The 24,306-nt window shown below is 39.6% G+C and overlaps 2 pseudogenes; one reads left to right on the top strand and one right to left on the bottom strand.

The window, feature by feature from the left end:
• The first annotated feature begins 331 nt into the window (after window positions 1-331).
• Window positions 332-690, top strand: LOC125082296 (60S ribosomal protein L37a-like; annotated as a pseudogene).
• Window positions 691-9,398: 8,708 nt separating this feature from the next.
• Window positions 9,399-9,494, bottom strand: LOC125082760 (uncharacterized; annotated as a pseudogene).
• Between the last annotated feature and the right edge of the window lie 14,812 nt (window positions 9,495-24,306).

Below are 24,306 nucleotides of genomic sequence, written 5' to 3' on the forward strand. Positions count from 1 at the left end.
TAACCTGAGGTAGGTTTTAATATGTTAAAAATGCATACTGTAATTCCTAGAGAAAATACTAAGACTATAACTCAAAAAAACAGTTTAAAAATCAACCAAGGAGGGGCTTTGGTGGCTCAGTTGGTTAAACATCTGCTTTCGGCTCAGATCATGATCCCAGGGTCCTGGGATCGAGCCCCACATCAGGCTCCCTGCTCAGCAGGGAACCTGCTTCTCTCTCTCCTTCTGCATGCTGTGCTCTCTCTCTCTCTCTCTCTGTCAAATAACAGACAAAAAAATCTTTAAAAAAAATTAAATTAGCTCTTGGGGCTCAGACCTAGTTTGAGGTGACATGGCTAAACGCACCAAGAAGGTTGGAATCATGGGCAAATACGGGACCCGTTACAGTGCCTCCCTCAGGAAGATGGTGAAGAAGATTGAGATAAGCCAGCACGCCAAGTACACTTGCTCCCTCTGTGGCAAAACCAAGATGAAAAGACGAGTTGTGGGGATCTGGCATTGTGGCTCCTGCATGAAAACCGTCACTGGTGGCGCTTGAACCTACAACACCACTTCTCCTGTCACAGTAAAGTCTGCCATCAGAAGACTGAAGGAGTTAAAAGACCAGTAGAAGCGCTGCTGCTTGAAACATTGCTAGCCTATAATAAATGGGTTAATTTATGTAACAAAATTATTTTGGCTTGTTAAATTTATTGATTAGATCTTTCACAATTTATGTTGCATTAATTTTGCCTTCTCAGAGAACTTGGAAATTAAAAATCCTTCTAATTTTTGTTGGAAAAAAATTATTAAAAAAATTTCAAAAATCAACCAAGGAATTAAAGTTCTTTTGTTTAACACAAAAAAAGGAAGTAAAGGAGAAATAGAGAAACAAAAAAAGACATAAGGCATATAGAAAATAGCAAAATGACACAAAAATCCAATCATATTAGTAACTGCATTAAATGTAAATAGAATAAATATCCCAGTCAAAACACAGAAACTGTCAGAGTAGATAGGAAAGCAAATCCAACTATATGTTGTCTATAAGACACACACTTCCAATTCAAAGACACAAACATGTTGAAAACAAAAGGATATCTGCTCTCACCACTCCTATTCAGTGCAATACTGGAGGTTCTAGCCTGTACAACGAAACAAGAAAGATTAGCCAGATATAACACATGCAAACTAGAAAAGAAAAAGAAAAACTGGTTTTATTCACAGCATAATACAGTATGTAGATAATCTCAAGATAAAGATCAATATAAAAAATACTAATTTTTCCAATATACTCACAATGAATAATCCAAAAACAAAATTAAGAAAATCTTGTTCACAACAGCATCCAAAGGAATAAATTACTTAGAGGAGTATATTTAACTTAAAAACTTCAAGACCTGTATGCTAAAAAGTACCAAACCTTATAAGAGAAATGAAAGATCTATATAAATTGAGATATATTCCATCTTCAAAATGGATTGAAAGAAACGATATTATTAAGATGTCAGTTTTCCCCAAATTGACCAACAGAATCTCCATCAAAATCCTGGTAGAACTGCTTGTAGGAATTGATAAGCCAATCCTAATATGTATATGAAAATGCAGAAGACCTGGAGTAGCCAACACAATTTTTTTTTAAGATTTTATTTATTTAATTGACAGACAGATACTGCAAGTAGGCAGAGAGGCAGGCAGAGAGAGAGAGGAGAAAGCAGGTTCCCCGCGGAGCAGAGAGCCTGATGTGGGGCTCAATCCCAGGACCCTGGGATCATGACCTGAGCCAAAGTCAGAGGCTTTAACCCACTGAGCCACCCAGGCACCCGCCAACACAATTTTTTAAAAGAACAACAAAGTTGGAGGACTCACGCTACCTGATTTCAAAACTTAACTACAAAATCACAGTAACTGAGAAATTGTGGTATTGGCACAAAGATGGACATGTAGAACAATGGAACAGAATTGAGAGTTCAGAAATAAATCTTTATAGTCAATTGATTTTCATCAAAGGTGCCACGGTAGTTTAGTTGAGGACAAAATGGTCTTCTGTGAATGTTACTGAGACAGTTGAATATGCATATGCAGAAACATGAACTAGGAACCTCACCTCACAAAACATATAACATTTAACCCAAAATGAATATAGGCTTAAAAGTAAAAGTGACTTCTAGAAAACATTACAGAATACCTTTATGACCTTGGGTTAGGTAAAGAATCCTAAAATATTACACAAAAAAAGTACTGTATGATGCTAAAGAAGTAATACACTGGACTTCATCAAAATGAAAGACTTTTAATCTTAAAAAGTTACCATAAAGAAAACAAAAAGACAAACCACAATCTATAAGAAAATATTTTCAAATCCATGTCTGATAAAAGGTTTGTATCTCAAATATATGAAGAACTCTTACAATCCAATAAGTCAAACAACAAAATTTTAAAATGGACAAAAGATTTTAATAGCTATTTCACCAAGGAGAATATCCAAATTATTAAGAAGCACATGAAAACATGTGTCTATACAAAGATGTATATGTGAACATTTACAACAGCTGGGCACCTGGGGCTGACTCTGCTCCTGTTGTTGCTTCTAGGGCTTCCTGGAAAGAGGAGAGTATTGGGCTGCCCTGCTGTACTTCAATGGATCTGCAGTACACAAACCAAATCAATCATGAGTTGTAGTAATGATAACAACAACACTATTATGTAATCTATTTATTCCTGGCAACCGCGCCATTCTGCTCTACTACAGGCTCTGCCAGTCTCAAGGCACAGTGATGACCATCATGTTATATAAGCCTCACTCACCCAGTGGGTAAAATTCTCCCTAAGGCCTTCCCTGGCCACCTAGTAAGCTCCTCACTATCCCCGGCTCACCTAGCACCTCCTCACAGCCTCACAGTATCCCAGGTGGCAATGGCCTAAGCCACCCAGTCTGTTATTCACAATAGGGTGCATCTTGGCTTGTTAAGATAGCATTCCTACTCTCCTTAGCATTGTCTCTTTGAAGCAGAAAGATGTCATATCGCCCTGGTATGTCCTATAAGAGAACAAAGGAGAGAGAAATGAGAGCATTTACTATGATTGAGTTCCATTTGCTGGGATTTTAAGAAATCAGTGCAAAACCACAGTAGCCAAGGAGGAGGGAGAAATGTGGTTTACTGAGATTTACTGAAAAGAAGGAATTTCTCTCATGGGACAACTTGCTTGGAAATAGAAGGAGATGAAGTTTAGACATGTGATTCTCATTACCAGCTACATCCTTTCAGACAGAAGGCAGATATAATTGGATCCATTTCTATTTTAATTATAATTCTTTGGCTTTAAAGAAATCACCAATGGAAATTTGCAAGCCACCACAAATGCTGCCATTTCAAATTCCCTGGATTTTAATGTGGCCTGGATTTCCTTCGGCCAGGCTGAGGCTACCCACCACAACTGATGTTTGTTGTTGTTACGGACCTAAAATTTTCCCCAAACAAAGAAGAACTTCTCTTTCTCTTCTTTCCTCTTTCCCTCCCTCATTCTATTTTTCTTTTTGAAGAGAGAGAGGTTCTAAATTTTGCCAACCCTTTTCCCTACAAAAAACAGGAGAGAGAAAGAAGTCTTCTGTGATGAATGACAGCAGAGTGCAGACACATAGGGCCTTTTGTTCCCCCCACCCCAACCCAAGCTGGCCAGAGGGGTTCTCCAACCTGTCTAGATCTCAGTTTCAGGAGTAGTCACAAGTCCTGAGACTTGCTTAAAAATGTGGAGGCTTCTTATAAAGTCAAACTGTATAACCAGCACTGTGAAACCCCAGAGTTAAACCTCATTTTAGCTCTTTCAAAGCTACTCACTTTCTTTCCATCAGTCTCTGTCTCAAAGACATTCTTGGCAGAGTTGGAAGGGAACCCTGGCACGAACAATCCTGAGGATAAGTGCTGAAGGCAGTGCTGAGGAGCCATGCAGCTACCAAGAGGATCCCTGCTCCCGGGCCCCTGCTCCCAAGTCCCCGAGAAAAGAGCTGGGCAACTATCTGAGGCCCGATGTCCATCCTGACATTGGACCCAAAGGTGGTTGGTGGCTCACTGTACATGGCCTGCATTGGACAAAGGCAAGACCAGTTTTTCTTTTGAAGCTAAGCAAATAAATATAAGAAGCACAATCCATGTTATAGCCATAGACTTGTTTTAAACTAAAACTCAGAAGAAAGAGTTATGAGTATGCTCCAGAGTTTTGCTTGCTTCAGTTTGCCCTGCACTAAAATGTTTTACTCAAATTCACTATATTCAACAAGTCTTAATAAGTTATGTTAGTGTGAAAGTAGAGCAGTATTTATTTGTTTATTTGCCTGGTTGATTCCTTTGTGTACATATGCAAGTAAAATAATTGGGACTACATCAAAGTAAAAGGCTAATGTACAGCAAAGGAAACCAGCAAACAAAAAGGCAACCTACTGAATGGAAGAAGGTATTTGCAAATGTTATATCAAATGAGAGAGGTTAATATCTGAAATATATAAAGAACTAATACAACTCAACACTAAAAAAATAAACAATATGATTAAAAAATGGGAAGGGGACCTGAATAGACATTTTTCCAAAAAAAAGACATATAAATGGCCAAAAGACACAAGAAAAGAAGTTCAGCACAACTCATCATCAAGGAGATGCAAATCAAAACCTCAATGAGATACCACCTTCAACTGCTATAATGGCTAAAATAAAAAACACAAGAAACAAGTATTGGCAAGGATGTCGAATAAGGGGAACCCACCTACACTGTTGGTGGAAATGCAAACTAGTGTAGCCACTATGGAAAACAGTATGGAGGGTCCTCAGAAAATTAAAGATACAATTACCATACAATTCAGTAATTCCACTCCTGGGTATTTATCCAAAGAAAATGAAAACACTAATTTGAAAAGACATATGCACTCCTGTGTTTATTGCAACATTATTTACAATAGCAAAGATATGGAAGCAGTCCAAGTATTTTTTAATAGATGAATGGATAATGAAGATGTGATACACACACACACACACACACACACACACACACACACACACACAAATATTACCCAGCCATAAAAAAAGAAGAAATCTTACTATCTGCAACAACATGGATGAACTTAGAGGGTATTATGCTAAGTGAAGTAAGTCAGACAAAGATAAATACTGTATTATTTCACTTGTATGTGGAATCTAAAAAACAGAACAAAGGAACAACGAACAGCAGAAATAGACTCATAAATATAGAGAACTGATGGTTGCCAGTGGGTAGATGATAGGCAAAATGAGTGAAGAGGAATGGGAGATATAGGCTTCCAGTTATGGAATGAGTAAGTCACAGGGAGAAAAGGTATAGAGAACATAATCAATGGAACTGTAATAGTTCTGTATGGTGATAGACAGTAGTTACACTGGTGGTAGGTATAGCATAACACAGACTTGTCAAATCACTGTATTGTACATCTGAAGCTAATGTAACATTGTATATCAACTGTAAAAATAAAGACTAAAATGAGGTATCATTGTACATCAGTTATGATAGCTAGTTTCAAAAAGACAAGAAATAACAAGTGTTGACAATAATGTGGAAAGCACACTTGTGCACTGCTGATGGAAATGTAAATTGGTACAGCAACTACGGAAAACAGTATGAAGGTTCCTTAAAAAATAGAAAGCAGAAATATAATCAAGCAATTCCACTTACGTGTATTTTTTTTAAAGATTTATTTATTTATTTGAGTAATCTCTACATCCAACGTGAGGCTCAAACTCAAGACCCCGGGATCAAGAGTCACATACTCTACCAAATGAGCCAGCCAGGCATTCTCACTTCTGGGTATTTACCCAAAGGAAACAAAAACACCAATTCAAAGAGTTATATGCTCCCCTATGCTCGTTGCGGCATTACTTACAATGGCCAAGATACAGAAGCAACCTATATGCTAAGTGAAATAAATCAGATATAGAAAGACAATTAACATGATTTTCTTATATGTGGAATCTAAAAAAACAAAACACACAGGAACAGAAACAGATTCACAAATAAAAAACAAACTGGCAGGGGTGGGGAGTGGGTAAAATAGGTGAAGGGGATTAAGAGGTACAAACTTCCAGTCATAAAGTATGTAAGTCATGGGAATAAAAAATACAGCATAGGGAATAAAGTCAATTAATACTACAATAACTTTGTATGGTGACAGATGGTAACTACACTGACCATAGTAAGCATTTTGTAATGTATATAACTGTCAAATCCCTATGTTGTATACCTGAAACTAAAATAATATTGTATGTCACCTACACTTCAATTAAAGAAAAAACATAGAAATTAGGGGTTAGTCCAGAAAAATTTAATATCCAAAGACAAATTTCAGAGAGAACATAGAAAACAGAAGGAAGAACACTGTCAAAGAAAGAATCCAAGGGGCGCCTGTGTGGTTCAGTGGGTTAAGTGTCTGACTCTTGGTATCAGCTCAGGTCTTCATCTCAGGGTCATGGGTTCAAGCCCTGCACTGGGGTCAATGCTGCGTATGGAGCCTACTTTTTAAAAAAAGAAAAGAAAAGAAAGAAAGAAAGAACTGAAGAATCCACATAATATTTATGGAAATTACTTAAAATCTCAAATTTAGAAAATAAAGGAAAGGACATTTGCTTCCACTCAAGATGGATTAATAAGAGTATAAAAATAGGATTTTACACTCCTGACTCAAATAAACAAACAAACCAAGACACAATATATGAAACAACACGTTTAAAGATATTGGACACTGGGCAATAATAAACATTAACCTGAGAGACAAGAACAAAATAACATGAGCTCTTTTGTCCAGCTTACTGCCTTGAGCTTTCATGCTGCAGTGTAGGGAGAGGGAACACAGGCAGAGACTAGCAGTCTCCGAGTTGAGGAGTCACAGCTGAGAGTCATAGGGAGGTCAAGGTGGCTAAAGTGCTTAGGACAGAGAGAGAACCCCAGAGATGTGAGAGGGTCATCCTTGAGTATTTAGCAGAAAAGTATTTACCAGCACAGGAGAGGAACTGCCTAAGACTAAGGGAATAAAACTATCTGACAGGATTGGAGAACAGTGGCTGGCACTGCCACCAAGCTGGGAACAGTGCCTATTCTCACCAGCCAGACTGGAAAAACTCATAATTCACAGAGCATTGAGCAGAATACTCAGAGAAGCCATGCCTCAGTAATGGGAAATAATTAGCCCCAGAATAAGCACTACTCTGGACTCACTAGAATCATAAAAATAAGACTTGAAAGGATCAGACTTTTTCTAAGAAATTTAACTACATCCCAAAGCAAACCTTAAGAATATTAAGAGTACAACAGTAAAACAACAACAAAAATACCTAGCACTCAACAAGGTAAAATTCAACATCTGGTATTAAAACAAAGGTCACCAGGCAATGAAGCATGAAAATACAATTCACAATAAAAAAATAATCAATAAATTGAAACCAAATCACCAACAGCTGTCACAGATGTTGGAATAAGGAAAGCTATTAAAACAATTATTATAATTGTCTTCTCTATGTTCAAATTTTTAAATAGAAATGTAAGATATATATTTTTTAAAAGTACCTAAATCAAACTTCTAGAAATGAAAACTATGGTGTCTGAAATGAAAATGCACTGGATGGAATTAATGTCAGAGAAGAAGTAGAAGGAGAAGGAGGAGAGGGAGAGTTAGGGGAGGGGGAGGAGGAAGAAGGAAGAAGGGAACTTTTGTGAACTGCAGGATAACTTCAATCAGCCTAACATACATATAAATGTAGCCTGCATAGGAGAGAAGAGAAATGAGAGGTCAAAAATATTTGATTTCATGGCCTAAATTTTCCCTAGTTTTTTGCAAATCAGTAACTCCAAAAATCCAAGGAATTCAATGAATCACAAGCCTATGAAACATGAAGAAAACTACACCAAGTCACAAAATAATTTTTAAAAAACAGTGATGAGAAACTCTTAAAGGCAGCTGGAGAAGGAGGTCAGGGGAGTTAGGTAAAGAGAGACAAAGGTAAGAACAAAAATTCTCACTGGAAACAACATAAGCAAGAAGATAGGGAGCAATATCCTTAAAGTACTGGAAGAAGAAACTGTACTTTAAATTCTATACCCAGTGAAAATATCTCCTCAAAAATGTAGGCAAAATAAAGATATTTTCAGACATACAAAAGCTGAAAGAATTCATCTTCATCAGAACTGCACTACAAAAAATTGTCAGAAGCTATCCTTCCAGCAAAAGGGAAATGATGTCAGAAATAAATCTGAATCTACACAAAGAAATGAAAGGCACCATAAGTGGTAACTAACTACATGGTAAATATATATTTTGTCTTATTTAAGTTCCTTTAAAAATAATTGATGGCTTAACAAAAGTAATAACATTGCATTGTAGGGTTTATAACAAATGAATAAAGTGGATAAAGTCTAGGAGGGGAGAAATATAAGTAAAGTATTATAAGTTTCTAATACTGTAAGTGAAGTGATACATCACTTGAAGGTAGATTGTAGTAAGTTAAAGATGTACAATATAAACCCTAAAGTAACTACCAGATACTAGAGAAGAAAAGATTTATAAAGTTGAAGATACTTGTTTGTGGCCTAACAGTGATCTGTTCTGGAAAATGTTCCATGTGCACTTGAGAAGAATGTGTATTCTCCTGTTTTTGGATGGAAGGTTCTGAATATATCTGTTAGATCCATCTGGTCCAATGTGTTACTCAAAGTCACTGTTCCCTTGTTTATTTTCTGTTTGGATGATCTATCCCTTAACGTTAAGTAGGGTGTTAAAGTCCTCTATTATTACTGTATTATTACTGATTTCTTCCTCTGTTAATGTCTGCTCTATGTATTTGGGTATTCCCATGTTGGGAGCATAAATATTTACAATTGTTATATCTTCTTGTTGGATTTTTCCCTTAATGGTTATGGAATGTCCTTCTTTGTCTCTTGTTACAGTCTGTTTCAAAGGCTGTTTTGCCTAATATAAGTATTGTTACCCTGGCTTTATTTTTATTTCCATTTGCATGATAAATGCTTTCCCATTCCTTCACTTTCAACCCACATGTGTCTTTAGGTCTGAAACAAGTCTCTTGTAGATAGCACGTAGATGTGTCTTGCTTTTTATCCATTCTGCCACCTTATGTCTTTTGATTAGAGCGTTTAGTCTGTTTACATTCAAAGTAATTATTGATAGGAGCATACCTATTGCCATTTTGTTATTTATGATTGTTTCATAGTTCTTTTCTGTTCCTTCTCTTGCTTTTTTCTATCTTGGTTTGCTGACTTTCTTTAGTGATTACTTAGAATCCTTTATCTTTTTTTTTTATTCCTTTATCTTTATTCTTTACATATCTGACTAGTTTTTTTAATATTTGAAAGTTATCTAAATAAATTATACTTTTATTTATCTTTATTTTTGAAGTATGAAATGCTTCATGAATTTGCATGTCATCCTTGAGCAGGGGTCATGCTAACCTCTGTGTCAATAGTAGATGTGCTGCCAAAGTGAGCACTATTTTTTATATTTTAAAGTTTTAATTTAAATTCCAGTTAAAACTGGAGTTTAGTTAACTGGAATTTAAATTAATCCCCTTCATCTATTTAACCCATTCTCCACCCCCACCTTTCTTATCAGTCTATGACTGGCTTTTGATTTGTGGTTGCCATTAGGTTTGTATAGAACATCTTATGCACATAGCAGTCTATATTAAGTTGATGGTTGCTCACATTTTAACACATTCTTCATTCCTCTCCCATCCATGCTTTGGGTATTTGGTGTCATACTTAACATCCTTTTGTGAATCCCCTGACTGAGTTTTATAGAAATACTTAATCTTACTTCTTTTCTGCCTTTTACTTTTCTTACCCCTACTTATGGTCTTTCCTTTCCACTAAGCATTCCCTTTAATGTTTCCTGTAGGGATGGTTTTAGCAGTCATGATTTCCTTTAACTTTTGTTTGGGTAACATTTTATCTCTCCTATTCTGAATGTGATCCTTGCTGGATATAGTATTCTTGGTTGCAGGGTTTTTGTTTTCTTTTAGGATTTTAAACATATGCCATTTTCATCTGGTCTGCGAAGTTTCTGCTGAAACATCAGCTGATAGCCTTTTGGGGTTTCCCTTGCATGTAACTGATTTCTCTTGCTGCTTTTAAAATTCTCTATCACTGTTTTTTGCCATTTAAATTACTATGTGTCTGGACCATACTACTATGGTCTGGACCTCCTTGGGTTGATTTTGGTGTGGCTCTTTGGGCCTCTTGCATCTCGATTTCTGCTTCCTTGTACAGATTCAGGAAGTTGTCAGCTACTATTTCTTCAAATAATTTTTCTGCCCCCTTTCCCTCTTTTCTCCTGGGATCCTTGCAATGCAAATATTATGCTTGATGGTGTCACTGAGTTTCCTTAACTCTCATTTTAAAATTATTATTATTATTATTATTATTATTATTATTATTATATCTCTCATTCAGCTTGATTGCTTTCCATTACTCTGTCCTCTATGTCGCTGATTTTTTTTTTTTGCTTCCTCTAGTCTATTTATTCTGTCTACTGTATTTTTAATTTCAGGTATAGAGTTCTTTATCTCTGATTGGTTCTTTTTTATGTTTTCTATCTCTTTGTTAAGAGTCTTACTGAGGTTCTCCACTCTTTTCTCAAGTTCAGTGAGTCTTTATGACTGTTACTTTAAATTCTCCATCAGGCATATTGCTTACCTTCATTTCATGCAGGTCTCTTACTGTGATATTTTTAGATCTCTTGCTGTGATTTTTGTCCTGTTCTTTCATTTGGGACATATTCCCCCTTTTCTTCATTTTGTCTAACTCTTTGTGTCTGTTTCTATGTGTTAGGAGTGTCAGCTATTTCTCCTGCTCTTGTAAATAGTGGTGTTATGAAGACGAGATCCTGTAGTTCTCTGTAGTGCAATGTTCCTTGTTCTCTGAAACTTGTCACTTCAGAAGTGTTTCCTATGTGTTGTGTGCACCCTGCTATTGTGGCTGAGCTGCAGCTGCCTTCAGTCCAGTCATCTGCAATGACTCTCTTTGCCTATTGTGGGCAAGCTTGGTCTGTGTGTTGTTAAGGGGCCAGTCTGGGACTGACCTGAGCTTGAGTTAAGTCAGAACAGGCATTTGCCAGGATGCAGGAGTACAGAACTACAGGGTATTTTCCCGTGTTGCTCCCTGAGAAGCTTTCATTAGTGAATGGGGCCTAGAGTCAGACCAAATGTCTGCCCCCAGCCTACAGATGGCAATACAGTCAGACTGGTCTGTAGTGATCCTCCCCTCTCCCTGGAGAAGAATCCCTTTGGAGTGGTGCTGGCCCGTCGGGGCTGCTTGTACACTGCTGGCTTGTGGCATCAGTTTGGATGGGGTCTAGTCAAGGCATATTGGAGGGAGGGTCAGCAGGAGAATGCAGAGCCAGGACACCCAGTGGCAGCAAGGTCCACACAGGTCCACTGTCGCAGGTGGATCCACAGAAGTATGTGGAGACTGGGGCTGCAGTATTAGCAAGGTTTATGTGGATCTGCTATGGGAGGGGACCTGGAGCCAGGCCTAGCTGCTGGGGGGGGGGTGTCCACCAGAGAACAAGGGGGTGGGGAGCACTGTTAGCACATTAGGTAGCCATGTTGGTGCAATACTGGTTCCCACTGGTGTCCCTATGTCTAGGCTAGGGGGTAGGGGGAGGGAAATGGCACCTGCCAGCTCATTTGTTCTTGCAAAAGTATCCCAAAAATCCCTTCCCTTCCAGCATACACTCTGAGATTAGTAAACAAATCTCCCTCCCATATATGCCAGGCATTTTTCAAACAGCAGCTTTTATGCTGTATTTCCATTGAGCTTTTTTGTGCCATCTCTTTAAGGGTGAGGACTCAGTTTTCTCTCAGCACCTGCCCCGCACTGCTCTCCCAGGACTGATTTTTAAAGTTCCAAGTGTTAAGCCCTGCTGATTGTAAGAACTCATGAAATTACACCCTTCTGGTTTTCAAAGCCAAATGTTATGTGGATTCATCTTCCCCATGTGTGCTACCTGGTGTGAGAGTCTGTTTCTCGCCCCTCTCCATACCTGCAGCATCCCTCCCCCCACCACCCATGGACAGTCGTTGTCCACTTAGCAATCAAAGCATCCCTGCCCTTCCTACCCTGTTCACTGTGACTTCTTCTTTATATTTAACTGTGGAGAATCTGTTCTGCCAGTCTTTGGGTCATTTTCTGGGTTATTTACACTGATGCAGGTGTTACGGCATAGTTGTATCCATGGGATGAGATGAACTCATCCCTCATGGTGAACTCAAGAGGTGAACTCATCCCTCATGAGAGGGAGTAGGGTCTCCCTACTTCACCATCTTCCCCAGAAGTTCCCCAGATTTCTGTTGTTTTAAGTACTAAATACTAAACATAGACCTAAATGTAAAACCTGAAGTAACAGAACTTGTGTGAAAAATTCTTTATAAATGAGTAAGGCAAAGGTTTCCTATACAACACTTCTTATATACAATTTCTTTATATACAACAATGACCTATAACAATGTGACAAATTAGACTTATTCAACAAAACTTCTGCTTTCAAAAAACTCTGTTACGAGAATGAAAAGACAAGCAAGAGACTGAGAGAAAATATCCACAAATTACATATCTAATAAAGAAGTACTACATGGAACATATAAAGAACTCTCAAAGCACTATAAAAAAATGCAACCATTTTTTAAAAATAGGCAAAGGATTTGAATACAGCTCACTGAAGAGGATGTATGGAAAACAGATAAGCAGATGAAAAGATGCCCAATACCTTTGGCAAATTAATAAGGGAAATGCAAATTAATAAGGGAAATGCAAATTAAAACCATCTAGATGTGTAGAGATACATCTACACACCTATCAGAATGGCTAAAATTATGAAGAGTGACCATGCCAACTGTTGGGAAGGATGCAAAGGAACTAGAACTTATATACTGCTCATGGGAATTTAAAAAGATACAAACACTTGGAAACACAGCTTGGTAGTTTCTTAAAAAGTTAAACATACATCTACCATATGACCCAACCATTTCACTTCTAAATATTTACCCAAGGGTAAAGAAAATATATATGCTTGCAAAAACTTTTACACAAATGGTCATAGCCGTTTTATTTGTAATAGCTCCAAACTGGAAATAACCCAAATGTCTACCAAGTGTGAATGGATAAACAAATTTGTGGTATATCCATACAGTAGAATACTACTCAGCAATAAAATGGAACAAGCTACTGATTCAGGCTACAATACGGATAAATCTGAAAACCTTTATACTGGGTGAAAGAAGCCCAATGTGTGATTCCATATATTAGAAACTTCAGAAAATGCAAAGGACTCTTTCTACCTATAATGAGTAAAAACAATCACTGGTAGCATCATGTGAGGCATGGGGAGGGATAGAAGAAAAGGATTACAAAGGGGCACAAGGGATTTGAGGTGGGTGAATTTGTTCACTATCACTATCTTGATATTGGTGATGGTTTCATGGCCTCATTCGGATGTCAAAGCCTGCCAATCTGCACATTTCAAATATGTGCAGAATTTTGTATGATGGTTTTATAAAGCTGTTTTTAAAAATGCTGTTAAACGTGATGGGGCACCTGGATGGCTCAGTCAGTGGAGCATGTGGCTCTTGATCTCAGGGTTGTGAGTTCAAGGCCCATGTTGGGTATAGGGATTACTTAAAAATAAAGCCTTAATTAAAAAGCTGTGGAAAGAAAAAGCTGATAAACATGAGGGAAAAAAACCCAAATAATTTACATAAATAGATATGTATATAATAACAATGCTTTAAGAATTTGGTCTTCCAAAACTAAACTATAAATTAAATGCAATCCCTATTAAAATTCACCAAGAATTTTTTAAAAATGTATAAATTTATTCTAAAATTTAACAGGATAAGGCTTCTCAAATAGTCAATTTGATCATGAAAAGCAAAGAAAGACAAATTGTCCTACCAATTAATTATGAAGACATACTATAAACTGTAAAGTTTTAAAACAGTGGAAACTCACATGGGAACAGGCAAATGGACCACTGTTCAGAACAAAGGGTTAACAAACAGATCTAGGTATTACTGGACCTGATATATAATCTTTTTCAAAATGCTTCCACAGGGGCGCCTGGGTGGCTCAGTGGGTTAAGCCGCTGCCTTGGGCTCAGGTCATGATCTCAGGGTCCTGGGATCGAGTCCCACATCGGGCTCTCTGCTCACCAGGGAGCCTGCTTCCCTTCCTCTCTCTCTGCCTGCCTCTCTGTCTACTTGTGATCTCTCTCTGTCAAATAAATAAATAAAATCTTTAAAAAAAAAAATGCTTCCACACTCTGCCAGAAAAAGAAAGCACCATAATGAATTGAATTGGGAAAACTGATTCATTATGTGCAGAAAAACAAAGCAAGGTCTTCATACCACTAACAAATAAGAGCCTTTGTTGGATCAAAGAACTAAATATTAAAGGGAAAACTTAAAGGTAACAGCAGAAAATTCCAGGGATTATATTTATGATACTGAAGTTTATAGAGAATTCTTCCCCAAAAAAGCCAAACCATAAAGCAAAAGGATGTATGGATTTAAACACATCAAAATTAAGAACTTCTATTTAACAAAGGTCTCAATAGACTAAATTTTTTCAACAGTTGACAAATCAGGAGAAGATATCTGCAATGCCAAAAACTGACAAGGTATTAATACCTAGATCCCACGTTGTCCAATGTAGTAGTCAGTAGTCACATTTGGCTAGTTACATTTAAATTATAATTAATTAAAATTAAATAAAATTTAAAATCCAGTTTCTTGGTTGCACTAGTCACATTTCAAGTACTCAACAGCCACTCATGGCTAGTGCCTCCCATATTAGGAGGCACAAATAGAACACAATTCCAGAGGCGCCAGCCAGTGTGACCCAGTCATTAAATCAGGTCATGATTTCAGGGCCCTGGTTCAAGCCCCACATAAGGCTACCAACACAGCAGGGAATCTGCTCCCTCTCTCCCTCTCCTTCTGTCCCTCCTCATGCATACACACATTCTCTCTCATGTAAATATATATATTTTTTTAAAAAGAACACATTTCCATCATCTCATAAAGTTCTACTGGACAGTGCTGCTCTAAAATATATATGGAAATCTTGCAGAACACAAAAAAGATAGGGCACCTAATTAGAAAATTGGCAAAAGATATGAATAAGGCAAACCCAAGTGGCTAAAAAGTATGTGAAGAAAAGATCAACCTCAGTAATGAAAGAATGAAGCATCACTTTATACTCATTTCATGGGCTAAAATCTGAAAGTTGGATAATATCAAACATTTGCAAACTTGAAGGAAATGGAACTTTCATACTTTGATGGTGAGAGGAAAGACTTGTGTAACTATTCTCAACAGCAAGCTGTTACTATCTAATGCAATTTTATGTGTACATACATCCATGACCCTGGAAGCCCCTTGTATCTACTCTGATTGGAAAGTTCTACATTGCACACAGCAGTTAGAAGCAGAGCACTATACCAAATGTATAGTGGAAATTTTAAATCAGCAAAAGGGCTATAAATTAAAGTTGAGGAATCTTTTTTTCCCTCCAGCTTTCTTGAGGTCAACTGACACTTAATATTGTGTAAGTTTAAAGTGTACAAAGTGTCAGTTTACACATCACAAAATGATTACCACCGTAAGTATTGGCTACCACCTTCACCCATCATATAGCTAGGATTTTTTGTGTGTGAATACATTGAAGATCCACTCTCCTAGCAACATTCAAGTATATGATGCAGTATTATAGCTATAATCACCACACAGTTTATTAAGGTCCCAAATTTGTTAATCTTATAACTGGAAGTTTGTACCTTTTATGCACTATCTCCCCACTTCCTCCACCCTCCAATCACCACTGGTAACTAAACACTCTACTCTGTTTCTCTGAGTTTGACATTTTTAGATTCTACATACGTGATATCATACAGAACTTGTCTTTCACGGATTTATTTCATTTAGCAGAATGTTCTCAAGATTGATCTAAGTTGTCACAAATGGCGGAACTTCCTTCTTCCTCATAGCTGCATAACATTCCATTGTGTGTGTATCTGTATATATTCCTACACTTGCACCTATCACTTCTTTGTCCACTCATGTGGTAAAGGACACTCAGGTTGCTTCCATATTTTGGCTATTGTGAATAATGCTGCAATGAACATGGGAGTGCAGATATCTCTACAAGATCTTGATTTTAATTCCTTTGGATATGTACCCAGAAGTAGGATTGCTGGGTCATATGGTATCATAACAGAGTCAGACTCTGGAGGAGAGGGACAAATGGGAGTGGCACTCAGAGGTGAGGAAAACACAATTACAGCAAAATGGAGCTCATGTTGACTGATTAAGACAGTATGGGGATATAAGGAGTATTCCTGCCCTGGTGGAGACAGAAAGGCAAACAACTTTGAAGGGGAACTTCTGTATTTTCCCTTCACTTACTAATTTACTGTATCACTCTAGCCCCAGAGGAACAAGTCAAAGAGGAAATAAGATTCTTTGCAATTGGATTCTTTAAAAGTGGTAATCTGTAATACTTGCTCTCAAGGGAATCAAAGTATAGTGCAGGTTGAAGCTGGTACTTATCTAAATTTAATTTCACTCATAGTAAAGTACCAAGAGACAGTATGATTTATACCTATTGGGTAGGAGGAGGAAAATGTGAGAAAGACTTTTAGTAGTAGTATCCTACCAGGAAACAAGGATGACACAAAAACAGCTTCAGTATTTCCTATCACTTGTAGAATGAGATCATTCAACATCCTGCTCCTACTGACCCTTCCAGACTCAATTTCCATCCCGCCCCTAGTAATGGGAGCTCAGCTTCACCCACAGAGAATGACTCACTATTCTACCAGTAGTCCTTGAGATTTCCTAACTACCTGCCTGGAAAACATCCCTTGCTCATGACTCATTAGTGGCCTGTACAATCTTCACCCATCTCTTGTAATTCTTTCTTATCCTAAGTTAATGTCCCACTTACGAACTATTAAAGCACTTGCGGTCTACACCATCTATTGGCTTTTCTTTAAGCATTTTGAAGATATCAGTCTATTGTCTTCCAGATTCCATTGTTTCTCCTTGGAAGTCAGTTATAAATTTATGTCTTAATACCTTTGATCCATTTTTTAAAATTCTCAACTATTAACTCTTCAAATACTGCTTCTGTCCCACTCATCTTATCCTCTCCTTATAGGATTCTTTTCTGTAACTTCTTTGTCTCTTATCTTTAATTCTGCAGTTTTTGTCTTTTCGTCTCTCAATACTATATTCTGGATATTGTCTTCTAACCCATCAAAAAGTTATTAATTTTCTCTTCATCTATCTATTCTGCTATTAAACCCTTCCACAGAGTTACTAATATCAATTGTTTTACATACAGTTCTAGAATTTCCCTTTGGCTTCTTTTTAATAGTTTATATTTATCTATCAAAATACTGTCACATTTCATCTCTCAGTGAACGCAGCAAGCACAATTATTTTAAAGTCTGAGTTTTATAACTGCATTCTCTAGCTCTCCCATGGGTCTCTGGTTTCTGCTGATTGTCATTTACATTGTTTTTTTCCTTTGCGTGCCTGGTCAGGTTTTTTCCCCCGGGTAAAATCCATACAACATCCAAATAACATTTAAAGGCAATTCTGTGCCACTCAATACCTTCACAATGTTGTGTTAACACTACTTCTATTTAGTTCCTAAATATTTTCATCACCCCAAAAGAAAACCCTATACCCGTTAAGCAGTCACTTCCTATTTTCCCTCCTTCCACTCCTGGAAACTACCAGTTTGCTTTCTACCTCTATTTATGTCTTTATATTAAGTGGGTTTCATGTAGGCAGCACATAGCTGGGTCTTACTAGCTTGGGTACCCTTCCCTGTACTGTCACCTGAGAACTCTCAAATAAGCGGGGACACTCATTTGTTTCCTTGATCTCAGGGATCACTGTCTTTTGTTGCCTGGGGTCCAGTCTCTTCAAAACCATTGTTTCATATATTTTGTTCATTTTTCTTTCTTTGGTTGTTTTGAGTAGGAGGGCAAATGCTGTCTCTTGCTACTCTACCTTGGCCAGGAGCAGAATTCTGCCTTTTATTTTATTGAAGATTTTATTTATTTATTTGAGAGAGAGAGAGAGAGTATAGCATGGGGAGGGGGGATGGCGGGGTAGTGGTAGAAGAAGCAGACTCCCTGCTGAGCAGGAAGCCAGATGCCCCATCTCAATCCCTGAACCCTGGGACCTGAGCCCAAGGCAGATGCTTAAATGACTGAGCCACCCAGGTGCCCTGAATTCTGCCCTTTTAAAAGACAATTTATGTCTTTAGTTTATCAGTTAAACTCATCCTGTTCAATTTAAAATTTGATAAATTCAATTTTAATTTTAGTTTTGAGGTGTGATGTCATTTGATCATGTTTTTACCAAGACATTCACCATTCTGAAATCATTCTGTTAACTTACATTATAACAAAATATGCCCATTTCTCCCAAGTTAACCTCCTTTGCCTATAACCAGCAAGTGCCAGACTCCACACTTTCTTTTTCCCTGGGAGCCGGTGCAAACTGCATGTGTTTATGACTAGGTGTCTCCAGTCATCAGACTAGAGCTCTCTATCCTAAAACTGGGGTCATTCCCCTAGAATATCCATGGAACACTTGGCCTCTAGGCAAGCCTCTTCAGAGCTGTGGGGTAGGGAGGGGGTTTGGTTTTGTCTTAAAATCCAACATACCTTTTAGGTGTTGGTAGATTTTTAGAACTAATTTTCAATTACATCAAGAATTTTCTGAGTTATTTTCTCCTCTTTTCTCGTTCTTCAATAATCTATCTATTTTTATTATTTATTTATTTTTGTCAACCACCTGTAGTGCTTCCAAATAATCCAGCTCTGTGCACTGCACTCCCCAGCCCAGTCTGTCCTAGAGCGGAACTTTGGCTGAGAACCACTGGCCCTGGGATATACATGTGATCAGGTGCCATCACAGTCTTATCAGAGGTGTCAATGCTCATCATGTCGTCCCTACCTATGACTGACTACATACCTCCTTGGCCTTAACATGTTAGAACCAAGGACTGTTTAAACATAAAGTGGGCTTTTTATCGATGCTCAAACCTCGCCCATCATAAAAACACCTTCCCTGCAGTTATTGCCCCATTTCTCCCCGCCCTTTCTCAGCCACAGTTGTTGAAAGAACTGCCTGCACTTGCCTCTTCCTTTTCTCACACCTAAACTGATTGCAATCTGGCTCTATACCCCACCCCCAGGTTTCATGAGCATCTCTCACGGCCTCCTGCAATTGCCCTGTAGGTCTTGTCCTGCTTGCATGGGTAGTGTCTAATACTGCAGACTCACACCCTTCTCTTCCCCTGCTTCTCCTTTACTCCTCCACTCTCCTTCTGCCCCTCCCTTTGCTCCCTCCCTGTTTTGCTGAAGCCCCTTCTCTTCTTCCAGGAGAACCCAGAGGCTCATGTGGCTTTGAGGACCTCAACCTTGATGGAAGGATTGGGGTGAAGAATGAAGACTCTGTAGACCAGGAGTGTGTGCCAGGCCTTGGACTAGATCTTCAGCAGATTTCTGGGGAACAGAGTTAAGCCAGCTGGAGGACAGTGTGATGCTAATGACATGGCAGCTGCTTTCAGGTGTGGCACCGAAATACTGACGAGTCAGGATCCCTGTGGATCCAGAACAGGGCATTCCCACGGAAAAATTATAACATCTGATATTTCATGCAAGCACAGAGCAGTATATCAACCTAGAATACTGAGTAAGGCTTCATTGTCTCAAAGTGCTAAGAGGAGTATGATTTGTATGTTGAAACTCCCCTCCCTGGGGGGAAAGAGCCATTCACATGTGTTGTTCCAGTTTACTTTATACACGTATACGTGGTACAGAGAAATGACAGAGGACACTACCCTTCCATAGCTGCTGTTTCAAACACCGGGACCTATTAAACATGATTGTGTCTAATTACCAGCCTCAGCCATCCATCAGCCATGAACAGCCACTTGGAGAGCACTAATGAGGCACCTTGCCAGCCCTTGCATCAGACAAATAATTCTCTACCGCAAATGAAAGAGTGAAGGCAGAAGAGCTGAGGGAAAGCACAGGCCATCCAGCCTCAATCCCACTGCAGCATGTCTGGTCCTAAGGGCCCTTGGAGGTGTCAGTGATGGTGAGAGCAGGTAAGGTCCGTTTGTCCTAGATTGAGACTACATAATGGTCCAGACCCTGGTCAGTTTAGGGTGTGTGCATGCATGTGTGTGTGGGGGTGGTGGGGTGAAAGGTATAAAGCTTAATAATTGAATATTATACCACAGCATTCCAGTCACTGCAACCGTCCAGATCAATTTCCCATCTATTTGTCCTCCCTTGAAGTGGAGCTCCCTAAAAGTTCATGCCCAGAAGACTTTATCACATGTGACTCTACTTCCAGCTGATTTCTGTTTCTTTCTTTTTTTTTTTCTTTTAAGATTTTATTTACTTATTTGACAGAGACACAGAGAGAGAGGGGGGACAGAAGCAGGGGGAGTGGGAGAGGGAGCTCGATCCCAGGAGGCTGGGATCATGACCTGAGCCGAAGGCAGAGGCTTAAGGACTGAGCCACCCAGGTGCCCCAACTTCTGGCTGATTTCTACTCACCTTCTTATGCAGCAACTTCAGCACCTGACTGGCTGAACCAGTCCTCTCCACCAGTCCTCTCTCTGCTGTCAGTTCCATGCCATGGATGAGCCACCGCACTCTGGCTTCTCAGTCCTTCCCATCCTTCCCATCCTCTCCCTCTCCCTCCATAACAGCTCAGCTACCGTGACGCCCACATCCTAAGGGATGCCCAGATCCCTGTTCTCACAAGTGAATGTACCACCTTCAGAAGGCTGCTTCAAAGACTGCTGTTCTGACACCACCATTTCCTGTGCTTCCCACTCTACGGAATCCCAGTTCCGATACTTGGACCCATAGAGCCTGGTGTGCAGGGCCAATGTTTCATTTTCTCTCTCATCTAGCTTAGACAACCCGTGGTCCAGCATATCAGCCCTTGTCTTCTGATATCCTTAACTACCCTGCAGCTCTCTTCTACCCCGGCACCAGTTAACCGGAACCATTCAGCCATCAGACCTGAGCAGCAGGTACCAGAGACAGGGATGCCATAGCCAGGAAGGTTCTTTCACAAATCTCAAATGACCACTAGCCCTGCCAGCCAGGTTCCCCCCACACCTTGGACAAAGTCACAACCCCTTACTCTGAACAGTCTATTTCCCACCTTCCCCTTTCTGTATATTCCCCTATCCCATCTCAAGCTTTGCTGAGACCCACTGTTTCCGGGGGGAAATGAAAGCCCTCTGTTCCTAGGAGTAGGGCCAGAATACTCTTGGGCTGGATCCTGCACCAGAATAAAGGCCAAAGCCACTGCCACTCCTTATGGCCACTCCACGGACTCCTAACTCTGGCACAGAACACCAGGCTGCCCTTTCTGTGGAGCAAACAAGCTTCATGGAGGTGGGGATCGGAGAGCATCACTCTTTTCCCCTATGACGGGGCTAGTTCTTCCCTGCCCTGTGCAGAAACATGGGTAGCAACTAAGATTTTTTGGTTCCTTATGAGTAACAAAGGTCCTCTAGTCACTGTAAATCCAGTAATTCAAGTGTGGTGTCCAGAATAATAATAATAATAATTAACTTTTTAAAATTAGTTTCAGGGGTAGAATTCAGTGATTTATCAGTTGCATGTAACACCAAGTGCTCATTACATTAAGTGCCCTCCTTAATGCCCATCACCCAATTACCCCATTCTCCAGCAACCCTATTTGTTTCCGAGTTAAGAGTCTCTTATGGTTTGCCTCCCTGTTTTCATCTTATTGTATTTTTCTTTCCCTTCACCTATATTCATGTTTTGTTTCTTAAATCCCACATATGAGCGAAATCATATATTTGTCTTTGACTTATTTCACTTAGTATAATACCCTCAAGTTCTATCCACATGGTTGCAAATAATAATAATAATTAACTTTAAACTTCATGTTTGGGCTGGGTTTTTCCTCCTCTGCCATGACACTGGCAGGGGGGAAAGTCCTAATAAATTTCTCTTTTCTCTCCAACCTGTTTCATGATTTTCACTCCACCCTTTGCCATGGTTTCTGACCCCACCCAGGGTAGAGGTGAAAGTGGGGCAGGACAGTTCTCACACAATTTGGAATTCTATGATGATCTGGCATCAGCCCTCCCCAGGAAGCGAGTGCTTTCCTTCCTGAGGTAATTTTGTGAGGTTTTCAGAGATTCCATGGAGTGTGTGGATCTTCTTCTAGCCAGTCACTCCAGACCCCTTCCTCAACCTTTATGTGTCTGATTGAGCCTCAGACCTTACTCTGCTGTGGGGTTCTACTCATCAGTCAGCCTTCTAGGTTGGGATATAAAACAGCTTTCTCACTGGAGTGGCCCAAGTCTGGTTCTTGGAAAATACTCACACGTTCCCCCTGCCCCTACCAACTGTGGCAGCACAGGCCCCTCCTACACAGCCCCTCTGGTTTCTCCCTCTACTGCACTGGCTAGGACCAGCACCAACAGCAGCTCTTTCCAAAATCCCTTCTCATATCCAGCTTTTTTTCAGTCTTTTAAACTTCTTCTTTAGGTCAGAGATAGGAAGTTAACTGGGATCACAGAATCAGTCTTTGGAAACCTCCCTTATAAGTAGTCTTGACTATACCTGGGAAAGCAGCATCTATCATTCAGCCCAAACTGGGCCAATTCAGGCTCCATTTTCAAACCCTGCCATGCTAGACTACACGTGCAATGAACAACGGGTTGACTCATGGCTGCTGTTGTTCTAAAGCTGGAAAGCAGGAAAAAGCCGAAAAGCAGAAATGTCCTATGGGGTGCTGGGCAACCTGATCAGTTCAACACATCAGTGAGGATTCAGCCCTCCCTCAGGCCCAGAGAAGCTGCCCTGTTGCAGGCTGTATGAGATTTCGCTCCAGAATAGAAATAAAAACATTTATATACAACAGGTGGTTTGTCATGGCAACCAATATGGCATCTTTTGGCGCGTTTTCATACCAAGAAACTCAAATGTGAGCAGAGGTGGCAGTGACTCCTTTGGTTTAGCCTGTGTGCCCATTGGTCTGGGGCTGACTACCCAGATGGTGATGCCACTGCACCCAGAACTGAAAAACTCACTCTTTCAAGCAGAGAGGAATTTAGTGCAAAGAGCTCTTTATATAGGTGTTCCAAGGACTGGGGTGAGGTGGAGTTGCCAGAGGAGGAAAGGAGAGATGAGAGAAGCTATAAGGACTGAGTTATAAACCATGACCAGCACATATGGCAAATTATATTTGACAAAGTCAGAAGACAGAGCCTGAAGGAGCCTCTTAGAGATAATTCAGGCTTCCCTTGGCAATCTCACTTGAGTTTTACAGATGAAGAAATAGTAATAATAATAATAACTACATTTTTTTAGTATAGACACTTAGTAAATACTACTTCATTTCTTACCTCCTTTATTTTTCGAGACATTCCTAGGAGGTAATTACTACCACTACCTTCATTTTACAGATGAGGAAACTGAAACTCCAAGAGGTAAGTTCACTTGCCCTAGATGCCCCGGCCAGGAAGGGAAGCAAAAGGAGGACAGCCTATGCATTAGGACCCCTGATTTGGTTTGATTTCCATGACACCATTATATGGCACAAGGGAAAAGCTCAATTAAAAATCCTCTCCCAGTAACATTTGAAACATAGTACATACCTTTCTACTTCTCAAGTTCAGTACAAAGCAGAGCCGCGGCTTTGAAAATACTCGTATTCAATTGAAATGCCAAGAGTAGAGCTTGAAGAAGCCATAAAAGGAAAAATGGAAGTATGGAAACACTGCCAGCTATATTCATGAGAACCCTGTGATTCTGGGGAGTCAGTCTGTTTCTGGGCCTTCAGAGAGGTTAGCTGACTGGGTGACAGATATGACACCATGGGGAAAGAAGGATGACAATGCTGGTGGTGGGAGAGGAGAAGAGGCATAGAGACCAGGGAAGCTCAAGAAAGGAAACAGGCTAAAAGAGGAGAATAGTTGGTCAGAGAAGCTTAGAGGTACTGCATAAGAAGGTAGCTAAGGCTTCACAGGTGAGAGTAAACCTTCAGATAAGTGGGGAGAGTAATGAAGGAAAACACCAGTCTCTAAGAGGAAAGAGCCCTGGACAAGGAAACAGCCTCTATGAGGAGAGGGTGAAGTACACCAGAAGACAGCCATGGGGGTGTGGTGGGCAGGGCACTGTGAGTGTGTGCAGAGGTCAGGGAGCCTGGAGTGAACATA

The sequence above is a fragment of the Lutra lutra genome, chromosome 12 (assembly GCF_902655055.1).
Source record: "Lutra lutra chromosome 12, mLutLut1.2, whole genome shotgun sequence".
Classification (NCBI taxonomy): Eukaryota; Metazoa; Chordata; class Mammalia; order Carnivora; family Mustelidae; genus Lutra; species Lutra lutra.